General features: G+C 43.6%; 1 protein-coding gene across 1 annotated transcript in view; it reads right to left on the minus strand.

Annotated features, from left to right (window-relative positions):
* The window catches only part of LOC108530051 (astrotactin-2-like), a 562148-nt gene that overhangs the window by 452198 nt on the left and 92296 nt on the right, over positions 1 to 17654 (minus strand). The window lies entirely within an intron of this gene.

Here is a 17654-nt window from a genome sequence, read left to right on the forward strand (position 1 = left end):
AATACTACTACAGAATAGAAGGTTTTGCATGTAAAGCCCCACACACACATTCTATAAAACTGCTCCCCTCCTAACACTGGCATCATGAGTATTTCCGCATGTGTGCACATTGGCGCATTCCGTGACACACATAAACTTGCATCCTCATGTAGATATGCACATATGTATGTGAACACTTTGACAACACGGTGTTCACAGGCATATGTGAGGCCTTCCCACATGCACTTTCCTGTAATGTGCTCACCAGGTTCACCCACATATATACATCATGCATGCTCCATCGTGAAAGTTCAGACCAGCATATGTGTGCACTGGTTCTTTACAAAGGTAGGCACATGACCACCTTCAGGAGCAGACATACGCATACGTGCTCGGGCATGCACATGCCTGCCAAAACAGCTACATTTAACCCAAGGGCATACCCAAGCCCTCGTGTGTGTCCTCAAATACACGGGTACATAAATGACATCAGGAAACGTCCTTCTGAGCCCCTGAAATATCTCTGGATCTGTCTTCCTAGAGGCCACATTTTGCACTCAAAGAGAAAGACCAAATCCTCTCCTGCAGTCTCCTGAAAGCCTGTTTCCTCTTTTCTGGTATGATTGACAGATCGCTGCAGAGCACAGAAGAGGAGAACAGTCTTGTTCTCGAACTGTCCATCCACTTAATCCTTTCTGATTTTGTTATGGGAAAAAAAATTTTCCACCAATTTGCTATTTCATCCCCTCAGCCTGGTGTCCTTGAAAGAGAGAGATTGACACATGGCAGAAAAAGGTCCTCTGATGCCCAGCTCCAGGCAACCCAGTGACCTTCCTCTGGGATTCTGGCTTCCACATACCATGCAAGAAACTTGGCCAGGAAGCCAAAGCTGATGTCCTGGATGCTGGGGCAAAATCAATCAATCAATCAATCAAACAAACAGGAGAAATGATGTATTAATACTCCTTCACTTTCCATATAGCCAGACACTATGTTTATCAATGTTGCACACTGCAATTCGTGCTCAACACACCCTCAAGGGACCTATTAGCAAGCCCATTTTACAGAGAAAGAAATTGAGATTCCCAGAGGTGAAGGCACTATTCTGAGGCACTAAATGCAGTTAGTATGGAGCACATCTGCTTGCCTCAAAGCATTTTAAAAGCTCAGGAGAATCTGGAAGGAAGCAGGCTATGTTACTACTGCCTGGCCTCTGGAATCCTCCTCATTTCAAGTGCACTTTCAGGAGTTCCATTCCCTGGAAGAGGCCAAGTGCACTGCAGAAGCATTTTTCTAGGCTAATCAGGGAACAGGATAAGAAGAGAAAGTTTGGGGAACAAAAGGAGAAATAGAGTAATACAGGAGAATGTGACAGTGTTGGTAAGAGGAGGAGAAAAAGGAGAGGGAGAGGACACAGCTTTAAAAGGTGGTCTAGTTCATCTTCCTTTTTAAAAAATAAATAAATAAATAAATGACAAACACTGAGCCCCTTCTCTGTGCTGGACTTCATAGGAGATGCTGGCAGTGAGGGGACAGAATAGGATTTTTCATCCATGAAACTCCTAGACTAGTGCAGCTAATGCCTGTTTTATGTGGCATGCGAAAGCTCGACTGAACTTTCCAAATTAGTGAAGAAAGAGACGAAAAATGACCTCCCCTTCCATAAGTCAGCTTTTACCACTATGTGCATTAATTATCCATCAAGCCTTTTATACACATTTTCCTGCATAATCCTCTCAACTACCTTTCAAGATGGTTATTATATCACATTATATATTCATGTATGTATGTGTATATGTACATATGTATACATACACACACATTTGGCTCAGAGACATGCAGACACTACGTGAAAATCGCACAGTATTTCAGCAGCAGAGGTGGCATTCAGACTCCCTCAGTGGAACTTCTGGGTCCTTGCCCTAAGCCATTCCTTTTCCTGCCCCTTCTGCTACTGGCTGCATCTACTACTTGTGGTAGCTGACACAAAATCAGCTATTTAGCCTAAGACAGCAGAGCTAGATAGCCCTTAAGAGATAATCTAGACTTAGCAAAACTGAGATTAAAAAAGATGAAGTGGCTTGGCCAATGTCTGAACTAGGACTAGAATCTAGCCTTCTAACCCCTAAGATCAATACTCTTTCCAGAAGGAGCTTTATGGCAGGCCATGCATTTTTAAGAATGACGACTCTTCAACCTGATATTGCTGACCCAGAAGGCAGGAAGATAGATGCCTCCAAGTTCTTCTCTAAGTGCTAGAGATAAAGCAAACCTTCCATCCCTGAAGTTAGAGGATTAGCAATCCTATTTTACAGATAAGCCAACTGAGGCCAAGAGAGGGAAAGGGATTTGCCTACGAAAAAGTGGGGCAGCCCTCCTAAACCAAATCTAAGATCCTTTCCCATAGAATTCACTCCGAACAGCCCGGAAAGCAGCTGAGTGTAGAGGATTAGAAGATAAGTGTGGGAGGCAAGCAGGTGGGTGGTTCCAGAGGTACCCCCTTAATTGCTCCGGAATCTTGTGAGGTCACATAGGGCCCAGCATTTAGAAAGGTCCCATGCTGAGTTTAAGGCTCTGCTGTCACCATCTTGAAATTACAAGCAAAGGCCTCCATGTTTTCATTTTGCACTGGGTCCTGCAAATTATGTAGCTGCTCCTGTCTTTGACACTTTTCCTTTCTAAGCCTGTTTCTTCATCTCTGAAATGGGGTAAATAATGGGGTAACTTGACAGGGTGTGCAGCCGATACTGTCTTCCCTTCTCTGAGCCAAACACATATGTATGTGTGTACACAAATACACAAATACATACATATGTGCATATATACATACATGCAAACATACATGAATATATAACAGGTTTGAGAGGGCTGCATCACTTTCTCTCAGGCAAATACCTTTCCCTCACTTGTCCTCAGTCAGCTTATCTGTAAAATAGGGTTGCTAATCCTATAGCCCTGGAGATGGAAGGCTTACTTCCTCTCTCGCACTAAGGGAAGATCTTGGAGGTATCTCTGTTCCTGCATCTGTCTTCCTGAGTTCCAGGCCAGCAATATCAGAGTTAGAATTTGTCATTCTTGAGGTCTTTCCCACCTCTTCCTTGGCCCTCATCTTTCTAATACAGGCTAGTAAAGCATTCTCCCGAAGACACCTGAAGTCCCTGCTTTCCTAGTCCTCATGCAGGGCAGGGCAGAAATATCATGGAGTTTTAAGTCCTCCACCCATCTTCACCCCAGCCAAGAGCAACCCTTAGCCAATGACAGATGGGAGGTGGAGGATAAATGCCCTAGTATGGGATAATTCCTGGGCATGGTTTTTGTTGTTGTTGTTGTTGTTTGTTTGTTTGTTTTTTGAGATAGCATCTCCTGCTCTGCTGTCCAGGCTGGAGTGCAGTGGTGCAATCATGACTCACTGCAGCCTGGACCTCCTAGGCTCAATCAATCCTCCCACCTCAGCCTCCTAAGGAGTTGGGACTACAAGCACCTGCCACCACGCCCAGCTAATGTTTTATTTTTTGTAGTGATGGGGTCTCACTGTGTTGCCTAGGCTGGTCTTGAATTACTGCGCTCAAGCAATCTTCCTGCCTTGGTTTCCCAAATTGCTTACAGGCATGAGCCACTGTACTCTGCCATTTGGACATCTTCTATACTGTCTTCCAGAAGTCTCCAATGAGATTGAACTGCAGTTGCCCACAGCAGTCCTTGATCAATTATATATCCTTCATTGGTTCCCCTTCCTGCCTATCTCTCTTCCCCTGCTGGGGCTTCCTGGGACCACCTCTGAAAGAAATTGCTTGCATTCATCTCCTCAGCCCAGGGTCTGCTTCTGGAGAACTCAATTTAAGACAGGGCTGCTCCAAGCTTAATTGAGATAATGCGTATAAAGTGCTTAATACTGCATCAGGCATAGATGCAAGCCCTCAATAAATGGTAGGCTTACAGAAAAAAAAGGAAAAAAAAAAAAGCTACTTTACGAGAAGACATGAGGAAGACGACAGAACGTTTATAATTGATTTCTAAATTTATCCTCTTAATGAAATCATCTCCGGCAGACCCTGCTAGTGACCGGTCAGGAATAATTTTCAGAGCCCTGTTTCCCACCAGAGGCAGATACCAGTTACTCTGTCTGGCTCCTAGGACCCAGCCCAAAGTGAAAGCCCATGAGATTGCCATCCACTCTTTTTCTGGCCTTCACACCAAGTGAGAAGGGAGCATAGCCCATCCGGAATCTCAGAGCCTCAGCATCAGATGTCTCATCTATCGAACCCTTAGTTTTACAGACGTGGAAACTGAGGAACAGAATAAATCCAAAGTCACTCAGTATGTAAGATCAAGCTCACAAGAAGAAATCAGACAGCATGCCCTTCACTTTCCAAAAAAAAAAAAAAAACTCATTATTTACTGATTTATTCATTCTTTTTAATTGTCCCCCACACACAGAGAGATACACACTAGAAAGTAAGCCCCACAAATATAAGGGGTTTTGCCTCTTTTGTTCACTGCTATACCCTGGAGCCTAGAACAGTACCTGGCCCTTAGTAGATGTTCATGAATGTTCATGAAGTGAACACATACTCTTTCCATGACACATAGTCTATCCCTGTTGAAGCTCTTCTTGATTTGCCTCAGGAAGAACAAGTCCAAAGGAATCAGAGCCCATCCCCCATTATGACCAGAATAGCATGGTTAGAGGAAGCTCCAGAGCTCCACCACCAGTGTGAACCCCAGCTCCGAAAGGAAGTCCCTAAAAGGCCTTGGGCAAGTTACCATTCCCTCCCCATCTTTCAATAGTTTACTGTATTTATCAAAGGAGGTACCCCATATGTAAAACACTAAAGCACTTGATATAGATCAGCTATTACTAAGGTAGAAAGAAATACCCTCCTTCCCCCCACTAAAGACTCCTCTCTTGTTGCTAATATATTCAGGAAATTTTTTCCAAAGAGTGGGAAAATGCACCTATGCTGGTTAAGAGGATGACTAACATGCAGGCTATTTTCATCAAAGTAATAAATAGAGAATCACAAAATAAAAATATTACATCCTCTCCGGTCCCTTTCAGTTTTTTGTTAACCACCAGGAGGTGGTTAGGTGCCACAAAGTCTTTAACAAGCCAGAGAAAGCAGGCCTCAGGCTCAAATCCCAGGCGGGCTGTTAGTCCCAACTAGCTAGAATGTCACGGCCTCGCTCTGCTTTCACCGGACTTGTTTCTATAGTAGCCTTGTAATTTTAGCAAGTGACACTAGTTTTCCATTCATCATTATGCTACTGAAGTTTCCATTTCCAATACAGCTATTACTTTAGAAAAGTTAAAAATTAGAAGCAAAAGACAGAATTGCAGACATGGTCAAAATGATAAGGTCCTGAAATGCCTGAGGTTTGGGACTCTCTGGTCTAGTCTTGTTTCTTAAGTCGTCATGACAAAAACTCAGGGTCCAGGGCTTCATGTCAGCTCTGCCATTCACTTCTGCTCCACAACTTTGAACATGCCCATTGCCCTCCCTGGGCCTCAGCCCCTTAGCTTTGAAATGAAAGGATCGGATGTGTACGGCTCCATAAGGCCTTTCCATTTCTGAAACATTTTGAATCCTTTCAGGAAACCAACAAAACCGTAACAAACCCGTGGAAAATGCATCAAGGCCATGTGGGCGCCCTGTCTGCCTCCATGATATCTCACTCCCAGATGAAAATTTGCAAACCCCAGAGTCTTGTTGACGGCCATTTGTTTATTTATACAGCTTCACTTTTTATATAGCTTTCCTTCTTTCTGCCTGCTGCCTGACAAAGGGAATAATGCCAGAATTTAGGAACCCATGTTCAGAATCCTCACTCATTAGAGCACTTAAGGTGTTCACACGTAACACCAGGGTGGCAACATCAATCTCCTCTGCCCTCATTACCTGCACTAGAGTCCCCTGTGCAGTGTTTGAAGGAAAGAGCCTTGAGGAGGGCACATAGGTGCTTCTGACAGATTCTCAGTAAAGTCAAAACCTGGGCTTTGGTCCTGACCTGGCTCTTCTGTTGAGATTTTCTCATATTTACTAAGCTCCAGCTCCAAGGCAGTCAGAGACAGGGAGAGTCAGACAAGGTCTCCTGCTGCTCAGTGGGGCCTCAGGGTGGTCAGGTGGATATTCAGCTCATCACAGGCACTCAGGGTCGCCTGAGAAGTGCAGCCCCAGAGACAGGAACATGACAGAAAGGTGGTGCAGAGAAAAAGATGCTTCATGATGCCTTAAGAAGCAACCACAGGAAGTTTCCTGGGCAGAAGGGGGCTGTGTGCCATCACGAAGAATAGACAGGTGTTTACCAAGTGAGGTGGGGAAAAGCTTCCCAGGCACAAGTTGAGGATATACAAGACATTGAGTGCCACGGATTTACAAATGGGGGCCAAAGTCACCAAACTCCCCAAGCTGGGAGCCTCCAGAACTGGCCAGTTAGACACTTGGAAAGGACTCACATGGTAACTCACATAGTTTTCATGTGACTAGATGGTTCAGGACACAGTCCTGGATGTGCAAGGAGGAGCAGAATTTCGCTGCCTCAAGGAAAATTGAAAAAGCTATAGAAAGCCTTGAAAACCAGACTCAACCAGATCTCTGTTTCTCAACCTTCTAAATTTTATCCAAATTTCTCCTTTACTCCTTTGTGCTTTGATACTTATGTCCATGCTTCCTAAACTCTTCTTCCCACCTCTCCCTTCCAAAAAAATGCCTTCATTTTCAGAAGCAAAACAAAAGCACTAGGTATCTTTTCCCTAACTAACAGACAGAAGCTTTTAACAGATTTCTAATGCACTGCTAGACGATTCCTTGAGGCTTAAATCCCCAAAGACACCTCACTGAAAAAGATAGAGACATCTGTAGTTACTGATGCTTTGCATTTGATTGTTTTCATAAAACACTGCTAACAATGCATCCGTTTCACTCACAGGTAGACACACACAGAGTTCACCTTCCCACCCCCATCATGAATGTTTGCATGAAGTGACATATAGATGTGAGGTCTAATTCATGCTGAACAAGCCGCATCCCGGGAGGAACAGGGTCTGCATTAGCAATGAAGACACAGGGTTCAGATAGTGAGTGCTCATGGCCAGACCTGAAGGAACACTTTTGAAAGCAAGTTCACTTTTCTTGTGCCAATATCTAAATATAGCCCACCCCCGCCGATATAAAATATGAGCCAAGGACCTGTGGCCCTGTGACTGCTATCTTAGCTGCCTGGGTTTCCTCAATATATCCCCCTACCCAGATCTAAACCAAGCAGGGTTATATATTATCATATTATATTATTATATTATATTATATATCATAAAACACATATTATCATGTGTTTTATATTGTTATATTAATTTATTTATATAATATATAATTATATTATTGTATAAATATGTATAATTATAATTATATTATGTTTTTATAATTTCGTATGGTATGTTTATTATAATAATCATATGTAATTATATATCGAATATAGTAACTGTAATTATTAATAATGTTAACAAATACTATTATAATATATATATACTTATATATTTATATAACTATATAATTATATATATATAGTCATAATATTATGTAATATTATAAATAAATATATAGCTTATTTATGTAATATATATATTTTATTATGTTGTAGATCTAGGATATGTTAATATGTAACATATATACATAACATAAAATATATGCAATATATAATAATATATTACTTAATATACATAAATATATAATAACTAATTCCTTCAAGGCATATTCATGACAGTAATACCAAATGCTTACTCCAACATACCCGAATGTTTTCTATCAAAATCTCCTGAATTTAGGACCTCTAGCCTTGCTAAAACTATAAGCCATTACACCTTCCTAAATGACCTAAAGCACTTCCAAATGTTTCATGAACTTTGAAATATTATACAAGGTATTTTTCTCCTCGTTTCTCTATTTCAAGGAACAAGCACAGTGGTGTTTAAGAAGTCCTTATGTAAGTCTGAGCAATGACACAGCTGTGCCTATTTTCCAGCTTCCTTTAAGAATCACAGTTAGAGGCACTGCCTGCGCACTCAGCTGAGTTGTTAGAACAGTGAAGGTGCGTTGCTTTGCCAGCCCTCTCCCAGCCACCAACCACGTGAGTTAAAAGCCAGCCTGGATCACGATCAAGGTAACCCAAGTAGGCTTCTTACCAGACCTGCGAACTTGGACAAATCACTGTCACTGTCCCAGGCTGTTTCCTCATCTATGAAATGGGAATAAGAACACCTTCTCAGCCAGGGCTGCTGTGATGTATGCACATTCTGACATACAGCAGTTCTCCGTAAATGCTCATTTCCTTTTGCTTTCTTCAAAACGTTGTGCAATTGGTTTTTTGGACCCATGAGCAGAACTTTTCATTACGTTGAGTTTCAGTGCCTTCAATTCAGCCCATCATAGAATGGGTCAGCTCTCCCCGACTCTCGTTGAGATTCATGTTTGCCTGAAGGTCTTTTTAATTTAAAGTGGGAGCACTCCGCAATAGGAAGTGAAAAAGAAATCCAGTATTAAGTATTTGGATATTGAAGAACCTCAGAGAGTAAACCTCCAGGCACATCAGTATAGGCTCTCCTGACTACACAAAACTGTGGGCAGATGGTAGTCATAATAGGCAATGTCTATTGACTGCTCTCCATGAGCCAAGCACTCTTCTAAGTGATCTGAACTCTCTCACGTAACCTTCACAATACTAGGAGGTAGATATTCATGTCAATCCCATCTTGCAGATGAAAAAACTAAAGTGCTTAAAGATTTGACAGCCCATCACAAATTGCATGGCTTAGACTCAAACACTCCACTTTCTCGCTCTCCAGCCCATGCAGTTGACTACTCATTTGCAATAACTTCCCTGATTATGGGCTTCTGGAATCAAGCAGCATTGTGATATGTGCTGGCTTCAACACAGATGACCTGAGTACCTTCTAGTAAGTCAGCTCCTGTCTCTGTGCCTGGGGATATCTCACTAATAAACTGAGGACAATTAAATCTCACTTGTAGGACAGTGTTGAGAATTGGAGGTGGGGTGAGCGGTGGGAGAGAGAGAATGAATGAGAGATGGATGGAGGGAGGGGGAGAGAAAGAATTCTCTCTAAATGGTGGTTTCTTCATTCTCTCCCTCATGAGAGCCTCCCAGGGTGGGAAGGGATGGAAGGAGTCATGTGATGGTTCATGGACATTGGTGTCTGGACCATGGTTACTATATGTAAGTGGTCATCAAGGAGCCAGACGCCCTGCCCTAGAGGAATGTGGGAAGATGCTCTACCTGCTGGGATGCATTCAGGCTGAGGACATCATCCCTCAGAGTTGTGTTCCTGCCTCTACTGAATGGCTGGAACACTCTAACTCCTTAAAATCAGCACAATGCTGGGCCTCCCCACTTCAGGTTTCCATATGGGCCTCACAGGGAGAAGAATAAACCACAAACTGCTATGGGGGGTGAGCAGTTTCCTGACATCCAGACAGCTTATAGATATCTCATAGATGTTGCCTTGGGCCTGGGGATCCTTCGGTCTGGGCCCAAGGGAGGTCAGAAGTTGTCCAAGAAAGATGCAGTGAGGCTGAATGGATACCAGAAGGAAACACACTGGGTGTATCTGGGCCTCGGGTGTATAAATGGTGAGCCCTCTGGCTCTGTTTAATTCTCTCTGCTTCTCTTATCTTTTTGCCTCTCCCCCTTTTGACTCTTTCTTATTTCTTCCGCTGTTCCTTCTGCTTTCCCTCTACGTTCCCTCCCCTATCTGCTGCCCCTCTCCCCACTTTCTCTCTCTCTATGTCCCTCTCTCATACACACACACACACACACACACATAAACACACACACAGAATCCCATTTTCCTCAGGAGGCTAAAATGGGACAGATTTGGACCCTTTGATGTTGAATAGCTTTGCACTTCCTGAAGGTATTTCAGAGCCTCAGGAAGCCTCCCAATGCCTCTGCCTCCTTTTGTGTTTCTTATCAGTTCACCATAAGTCCCAGTGGTCATCTGTAGATCCCTTGAATGACAGGACTAAAATGGAAATTAGGGGTGGCCCTATCTAGCTATTATTCTGTGCTGAGTCAGCTGAGCCCAACAATGCCTGGGAAGGAAGTAGCAGCTGCTTGGTGCAGGTTTGTTGAATGAATACATTTATGAATGTAAGTTCTTGACTCCATTTTGCAAGTAGGAAAACTGGTTCCAAGACAGCTAAGTCTCCTGCCCACGGTGAGTTAATAGCAGAACTGGGGTTTTAACTCACATCTCCAGATACCCGGCTCATTCCCCAATCCCTATGACATCAAGAGTGTCAAGCCCAGGCCTCTTTGTAAAGATGCTGTAAGTGCCCCTGGGAGCCTGTAGATTCTCCTGGGAGGAGCCGCACTTCCATCCATCACCAGCCGTTGACATCAAAGAAGAGACTGGCTCATGAGAACCCCAGCCTTGGAAAAACTGATGAGACGATGCCCCAGAGAGACCAACCCTCCACATAGTACACTCACAGGTCAGCGCACTGCCAGGCCTGACTCCCTGAGTGCCAGCCCTTATCTGTCCACTCCAGAGAGGGGCTATGGCCCAGGACAGAGAGCTGGTAGGACTGAGATGCCTAAGGTGGTCACACGCCTGGTCAGAGGAGCTGGGAACTCAGCAAGGGTACCAGATCCAAGAGATCCAAGGATATCAGCCCTTTCCCCTTTGGAGCTCATCCTTCTTTCTTTTGAACTCCTGTTGAAACCACAGTGGGATGCAGGCAGAATGAAACTGTAGGACAAGTTGCATCATATTCATGAGTGAAGCAGCATAGCACAGAGATAAAGGTGTGCTCTCTGGAGCCAGCCTGAGTAGGTTCAAATCCCACCTCTGCTATTTACTAATTTGGGTGCCTTTAGAAAGTTGCTTGTGTTCTCTATGCCTCAGTGTTCCCATCTGTAATATGGGGACACTGATAATGTCCATCCATATCACTAAGTTTTGTGAGCATAGCATTTAAATTTTTGCCTGGCAGAAAAGTCGACATTTTTAAAACATTAGGTATTATGGTTGTTATATGGTGCATCTGAATCTAACATGATCACACAGCGATTTTAGAGTTTGGGCTACTAAACACTCTGTGGAGTTCCTATCCAGGCTTGGTTTATCTTAGGCTTTTCTTCTTCCTGGCTTGGAAGAGAGAGACACCTGGGAGAGTCTCCAGATGTTGAAGAGCCTCTGGTACCTGCAGGGAGGCCAGGAAGTTCAACATCAAGGTTAATTTAGTCATGCTGTACACTCTGAGGAATAAGCCACACCTTTCCTGTTCGCCCAGCTTGGGGCTCTCTCGGTCAGACTCAAGGTATAAATGAGCTGACATGGCCACCAAATATGAAGCCGGACGGGCTTTAGAATGAATACATCCGGTGTCCTCTGTCTGTGAAGGAAAACTGAGGCCCCAAGCAGGCACACATGTCTCAGTCCCATGCCCGAGCAATCAGCTACTGCTTCTCCCATATGGCGCTCCCTTGCAAAAGGCCTGGAGCTGCCCAGGTTCTGAGGTCTTATTGTTAGAAGGCACTTCATGAAAATCAAGTACTCCTGAAGGACGAAGAGGTGCTGGTTCAGCTGCTCCTCTGGGCTGGGGCAGCGGGGGCGAGTTTCAATTAGTCACTGTGGGAAGCAAATTAAGGCCCATTTGTTTTATACAGGGCACTTCTTAGAAAACTGCTTCTTCTGAGGACTCCTGAGAAACATTCCTTCATTTCCAAAGGTGAACCATTTTCTTAAATAATCATTTTCTTAAATAATCATTAAGGGCTGTGCTCCTCTTTGGATGAATGAGCTGTTTCTATTCAATATGTAGTGAGGCCCCATAATGGGATGTTTTATGCAGATCTATAGTCTCACCTTCCACGTGACAGTCTAAGACTCAATGAATGCTCACCTCTATTTTAGTCCAGTTCTTCCTCCCAGCAGCACAGTGGGACACTTAGCATAGCAGAAATAATAGTAATAAAACCGGGGTTCTACCACTTAATACTTCCATGAATTCGGGAAAGTTATTTTACTTGACTCAACTGTAAAATGGGAATAACAAATTCATCCCAGTCTACCTCACGAGGCATTAATATTATTTTTCTTTTCTTTTCTTTTTTTTTTTTTTTGGCAAGCATCTCACTCTGTTGCCCAAGCTGGAGTACACTGGTGCAATCTTGGTTCGCTGCAACCTCCGCCTCTCGGTTCAGGCAATTCTCATGCCTCAGCCTCCAGAGTAGCTACGATTACAGTCACATGCCATCATGCCCAGCAATTTTGTTTGTTTGTTTGTTTTTTAAATAGAAATGGGATTTCACCATGTTGGCCAGGCTGGTCTCAAACTCCTGGCCTCAAGTGATCCACCTGCCTTGGCCTCCCAACGTGCTGGGATTACAGGCACTAGCCACCTCACCTGGACTTCACAGGGTATCATTAGGGCTCAGTGAGGTATCTGAGTTTCCTCCCTGTCAGCAAGTCCCCATTTGACACAACAAAAAATGAGGACAAGAGGTCTGCACGTGAAGGTGGTAATTCCCAAAATCTATCAAGACATTTAGTGGGAGACACAGGCTGCCCAGTTCCCAACCCCTTAATTTCTCTGCTGCACCACAGGTTTAAGTCAATAACATCAGAATTGATTGACTGAAAGTGGATTCAGGTAGAACTTCTTTTAAATGAACTTTATGGTTCTTTTGCCTCCTCGAAAAAATGAGGACAATGATGATACCTACTTCACAGGGTAGCAGAGTCTAATTAAACAACCAAGTGAACTTGTTTTGTCAGTAGTAAGGAAAGTCATTGATCTTAGAGATTATTATTATTTCCCCTGTTTAAGCACAGAGAAAACTGAGGCTTAGCAGCAGTAACGATGACTGAGATGCTCACTGAAATACAGATCTCACGGCCCACGATGAAATGAAACACATAACTGAACTGAAATACAGAACTGAACTGAACTGAAATGAAATATAGAACTCAGACAGGAATCTGGCAGGAGCCCAGGATTCTGTATTTATTCAGCTTCTGTCTGGGTTGACTTTATGCAATACTCAAGTTTGAAAATCCTCAAACAAGACTGTCTTGCATGGCTCTTTTCACCTAAAAGAGCTCACCACAGGTCAGGGCTTTTCCATATAGGATTATATTTGCTGCTTAGAATCATACTGAGGGGTAAGGATTATTATACTGTCACAACTTATGAGGAAATAGGCTCAGAGAGGTTAAGTAACTTGCCAAAAGTCAGAGTTGTGCTTCATATCCCAAGTTGGTCTCATTTTAAAGTCCATATTGACTCCATAATGTCACTCTGCCCCTCCTTAATGACTAGAACCACCATTTTCTGCCTCCTTTCAAGGCACTCTGGGGGCATTCACAGACTCTGAGCAGCGCTGTCACACGTGCTAATTGCTCCTCTCATAGCCCTTTGATTTCCTTACCTACAGTCAGATGATCCTTCCTCAACCCCAAACTCCCCATAACTGCCACCCCCACCTCATCATGCAGCATAGCCAATCAGAAGAACAGCATTGATTTCCACTTTGCATCCCAGCCTGGGACAAACGTGATGGCACGTTGAAGTCTTGGAATTAAAATGTGAAACCTGCAGAGGCATCTTGGGATGATAGACAGCCTGATGTTCTGGCATGTTGCTTGCTTGGACTCATTCTAGATGTATGTCTGTCACAATTCTGTCAAGCAGGGACACACGATGTGCCCCATTGGTTTTTTTCACATAATGTTGCCCACTACAGACCAAAACCAAACTTCTAGCCCAGGTGGTGAGGGAAACACGCCTGCCTCAATTCACAGGAAGGCAACCATGAGGTCCAACACTTTGAACAGTGGCTATCATACAGTGGGTGCTTAGTGAATATCTGTGGATGGAGTGGAAGAATCTGGCAGGTCTGTAGGAAATTATGCAGTGGCATGCCTAGATCAGTACCGGGTGGAGAGCAGATACTCAACAAAATATTTTTGTCTCTGGAAAACCATAAATCTTTCTGGCTGCAGGGATCAGCCTCAGATTACAGGGCCTCTTTCTGGCCTTCCCAACCTTCTCTCTAAACAAACCAGTTCCAAAACGTTATAGACTCCTATCCAAAGCTGTGTGCCCCACTCCCACCATTCTTTGCTAAACAACTGAATAATGTGATGAATAAATTCAGGCTAAGGTATACATAGCTCCCAGTTAAAAAAAAAAAAAAAAAAATTCACAGGGATGGAATCAAGTTATAAACACCATGAATTCTGAGAGGCAGGGATGGGTCTGGGACCTGGCATGCTGCATTTCAGGAGCACTGAACTTGTTTGAACGTCCAGGAGCAGTAAGTGGGTTGATAATGGAGTGGAATCATCCATGTAACTTATGTATTAATAAAACAGACAAGAGACGCCATGAAAGTTCATTGTCATGCATCTCCAACTCCAAGACAGGTAGGGTCACCATGGTGGCAAAACTAGCGGATATTTGGGCAAGGAGTGGGGATGTTCTGTGACTCATCTTAAAGCAAATAGGTAACCACCTTCTCTGCCAGGCCAGGTTCTGATGCTCTGGAACAGAGCTTCCCAACACTGGAACTATTCACATTTTAAGCCAGATAATTATTTAAGGTGGGCACTACCTTGTTCCATTGTAGGGATGTTGAGCAGCCTCCCTGGCCTCTACTCATTAGACACCAGTAGCATTCCCCTCTCACCAGTTGTGACAACCAAAACTGGCTCCAAATATGGTCAAATGTCCTTCAGGAGAAAAATCATCTTCTGTTGAGAACTACTGCTCTAAAGAGAAAATGATAAAAATGTACTAATCCCATTAATACAAAGCAATTTTTTTTAAAAAGCCATGGTGTCTTTCACCACTCCAACCTGCATGTTCTGGTCCCTCTGTTTGGAATCTTCTCCCTCCCTCTCTCCCCATCTTATCCCCTGGCAAGCCTTTATTGCTCCACAATTCAAGGATCACTTCTTTGCAAAGCTTTCTGGAATGTCCTAGGATGGGATAGGAGATAGCCCCCTCCTGTGTTTGACAGCAAGTTGTACTCTCCCTTATCAAACTATGGTTATCTCTCTGCACTCTTGCACAAAACTTTGTACATTTTGAGGGGAAGGTCTCTTCTTTATTCATTTTCAAATTCTAGCTCTTAACACCATGTCCTAGCACTGAATAAATACATGTATGAAGAGAAGACTAACATTTAATGATCACCTGCCATGTGTTAGTCCTATTGTGTATACCCTATCTCGGTATGTCTTTATGTTAATGTTGCATCATAGGCTACTATTACTCCATGTTTCTAGGGAGTAACTGGTTCCCAGAGAGCAGAGATAACTCATCTAACATCACACAGGCAACACATGGCACAACTGGGCATATAGACTTAAGTCTGCATGGCTGCCATTCTGCCTTTCTGACCTTCTGTCTTTCCATTTGTATGCTTGCCATCTTGCTTCCTATAGTAGCCAAAGACAGAGCCCTCTGCCTTGGGCTTTTAGGTCTTGGGGAGGTGCACCTTGCTGCTTCCTCCTTACCGGGCCATAAACCCTGTTGAATCTGGGCAGTGAAGTGGCAGGCAGGTTGGTATAGGCTTTGTTGATGTGTATGCCTGGGCCTCCAGCACAGGCACAAGCTGGGCTGGAGACTCAGGGCAATGGAAGATTTCTTTCAACAGCAGCACAGACCAAAGCAGAGGACTATGGGCATTTTCAACACACTCTTCTGTCTCTGGTGGTGTTATTACTTTCCTTCAACCCATCCAGTAATGGGGACCTTCGGGGCTGAAATAAGAACAATAATTTTTTTTCCTTCTACTCTCCTAGAGTCAAGTCCAGAATTTAATAAACGTTTAAAAAAAAAAAAAATCTACGGTATTCCAATTCTTCTCTGCTGATTTTTGTTTTAATTTAGTTTTAGCCCTGATGTTAGATTGACAGTCCTGGGGGCTGAAGTGTATCCGTTCCCATAGCGTGTCTGGTGCAGAGATAGAGTGACTCATTTTTATGTGTGCACACACGCGTATACATATAAACACGGAGATACCATGAAAAGAGCAGTTTCTCCTACAAAATCAGAAAATTGTCTGCATTAAACTGAATCTGTGCACAGTCTGCCTGCCCCGCCTCCGACCTCCTGAAGCCTCATTCTCAAATATAAACTGGCATTCCAGGCAATCAATCAAGACCTAACCTCTCAAACACTACCACCACCACCACTACCATTTGATCCTAACTACATTTACCCAATGTCTGGAATCAACCTCTTTGCTCAGGCCTTACTCAGACAGAGCCTCTTCAGGGAAAATGGATCTTAACTTCCAAATAGTTTATGGCTTTGCCAACCTGAAGACTTCCCAATATCTCTGGCAATGGTTTTACTCCAGCCTCCACCCTTCAGAACACCATCCCACTCCCTGTTCTTACTCTGAATCACTGACACTGGATTCATTCAAAGAGGCTGGAGGTGGGGGCATGGGAGAGACTTAACAAGCACCAAGAAACCTTCAGTATTGTAACTCAACAATGCTTTCAGTGTGAAATATGTCCAGGATTCACCTTCTTTCTAATACTAATTATTTCCTGCAAGGTTTCCTGTTGCGAACATTCTAATTGCTTCTCTTTCTTCATATATATATATTTTATTTTAGCCCTTGTTGTAGCTAGGCAGTTATTATGACACACACACTTTGTTGATGAGTAATGAACACTCAGAGTAAAACTGAGTTAAATCTACATCTATGTAACTCACTTCACTTAATCGATCAACAAATATTTACTGAGTGCCCAAATATCAGCTGGACACCACGCTAAATTCAGGGGACACAATGATAAATAAAACATATGTAGTCAGTCATGTGCCCTCCTAAGGAGAAAGATGTGCCAATCAGCCCATACAGTACACAATGCCATGTGAAAAAATGCTTGATGGGCCAAGCAACAGGTGGCTATGGAAGACGAAAAAGGAAGCCCAACCCAGCCACAGTCATGCAAACTTACAGGAGGCCAGGACACCTATGCTGGGAGCTACAGGATGAGTAGAATTTTCCAGGGGAAGAGAAAGGACAAAAGTGTTCCAGTCAGGGGGAACAGATGTGAATACTAAAGAAACAATAGATCCAAATATGGATTGTATTAGTCCATTCTCATACTTCTATAAAGATACTACCTGAGACTGGGTAATTTATAGACAAAGGAGGTTTAATTGGCTCACAGTTCTGCATGGCTGAGGTGATCTCGGGAAACCTACAATCATAGCAGAAGGGGAAGCAGGCACCTTCTTCACAAGGCAGCAGAAGAGAGAAGAGTGAGTGAAAGAGGGACTTGTCAAACACTTACAAAACCATCATATCCTGTAAGAATTCACTATCATGAGAACAGCATGGGGGAATGGCTATGGGAGAATGGTCATGATACAGTCACCTCCCACAGGGTCCCTCCGTCGACACGGGGGGATTACGGGGATTACAATTCAAGACGAGATTTGGGTGGGGACACAGACAAACCATATCATGGATCCTTCAAAAAAAATAGAAAAAAATTATGCAATCCCAGTACATAATTTGGGGGGGGGCAGGGACAGGCCATAGCAAGTGATGAGGCTAGAGGCTGAAGCATGCCAGACCTCCCAGGCCATGCTAAGGATTTGGAATTTCTCCTGATATCCAGGGGTAGCCAC

Source organism: Rhinopithecus bieti, unplaced genomic scaffold, assembly GCF_001698545.2.
Source record: "Rhinopithecus bieti isolate Rb0 unplaced genomic scaffold, ASM169854v2 scaffold_7605, whole genome shotgun sequence".
NCBI lineage: Eukaryota > Metazoa > Chordata > Mammalia > Primates > Cercopithecidae > Rhinopithecus > Rhinopithecus bieti.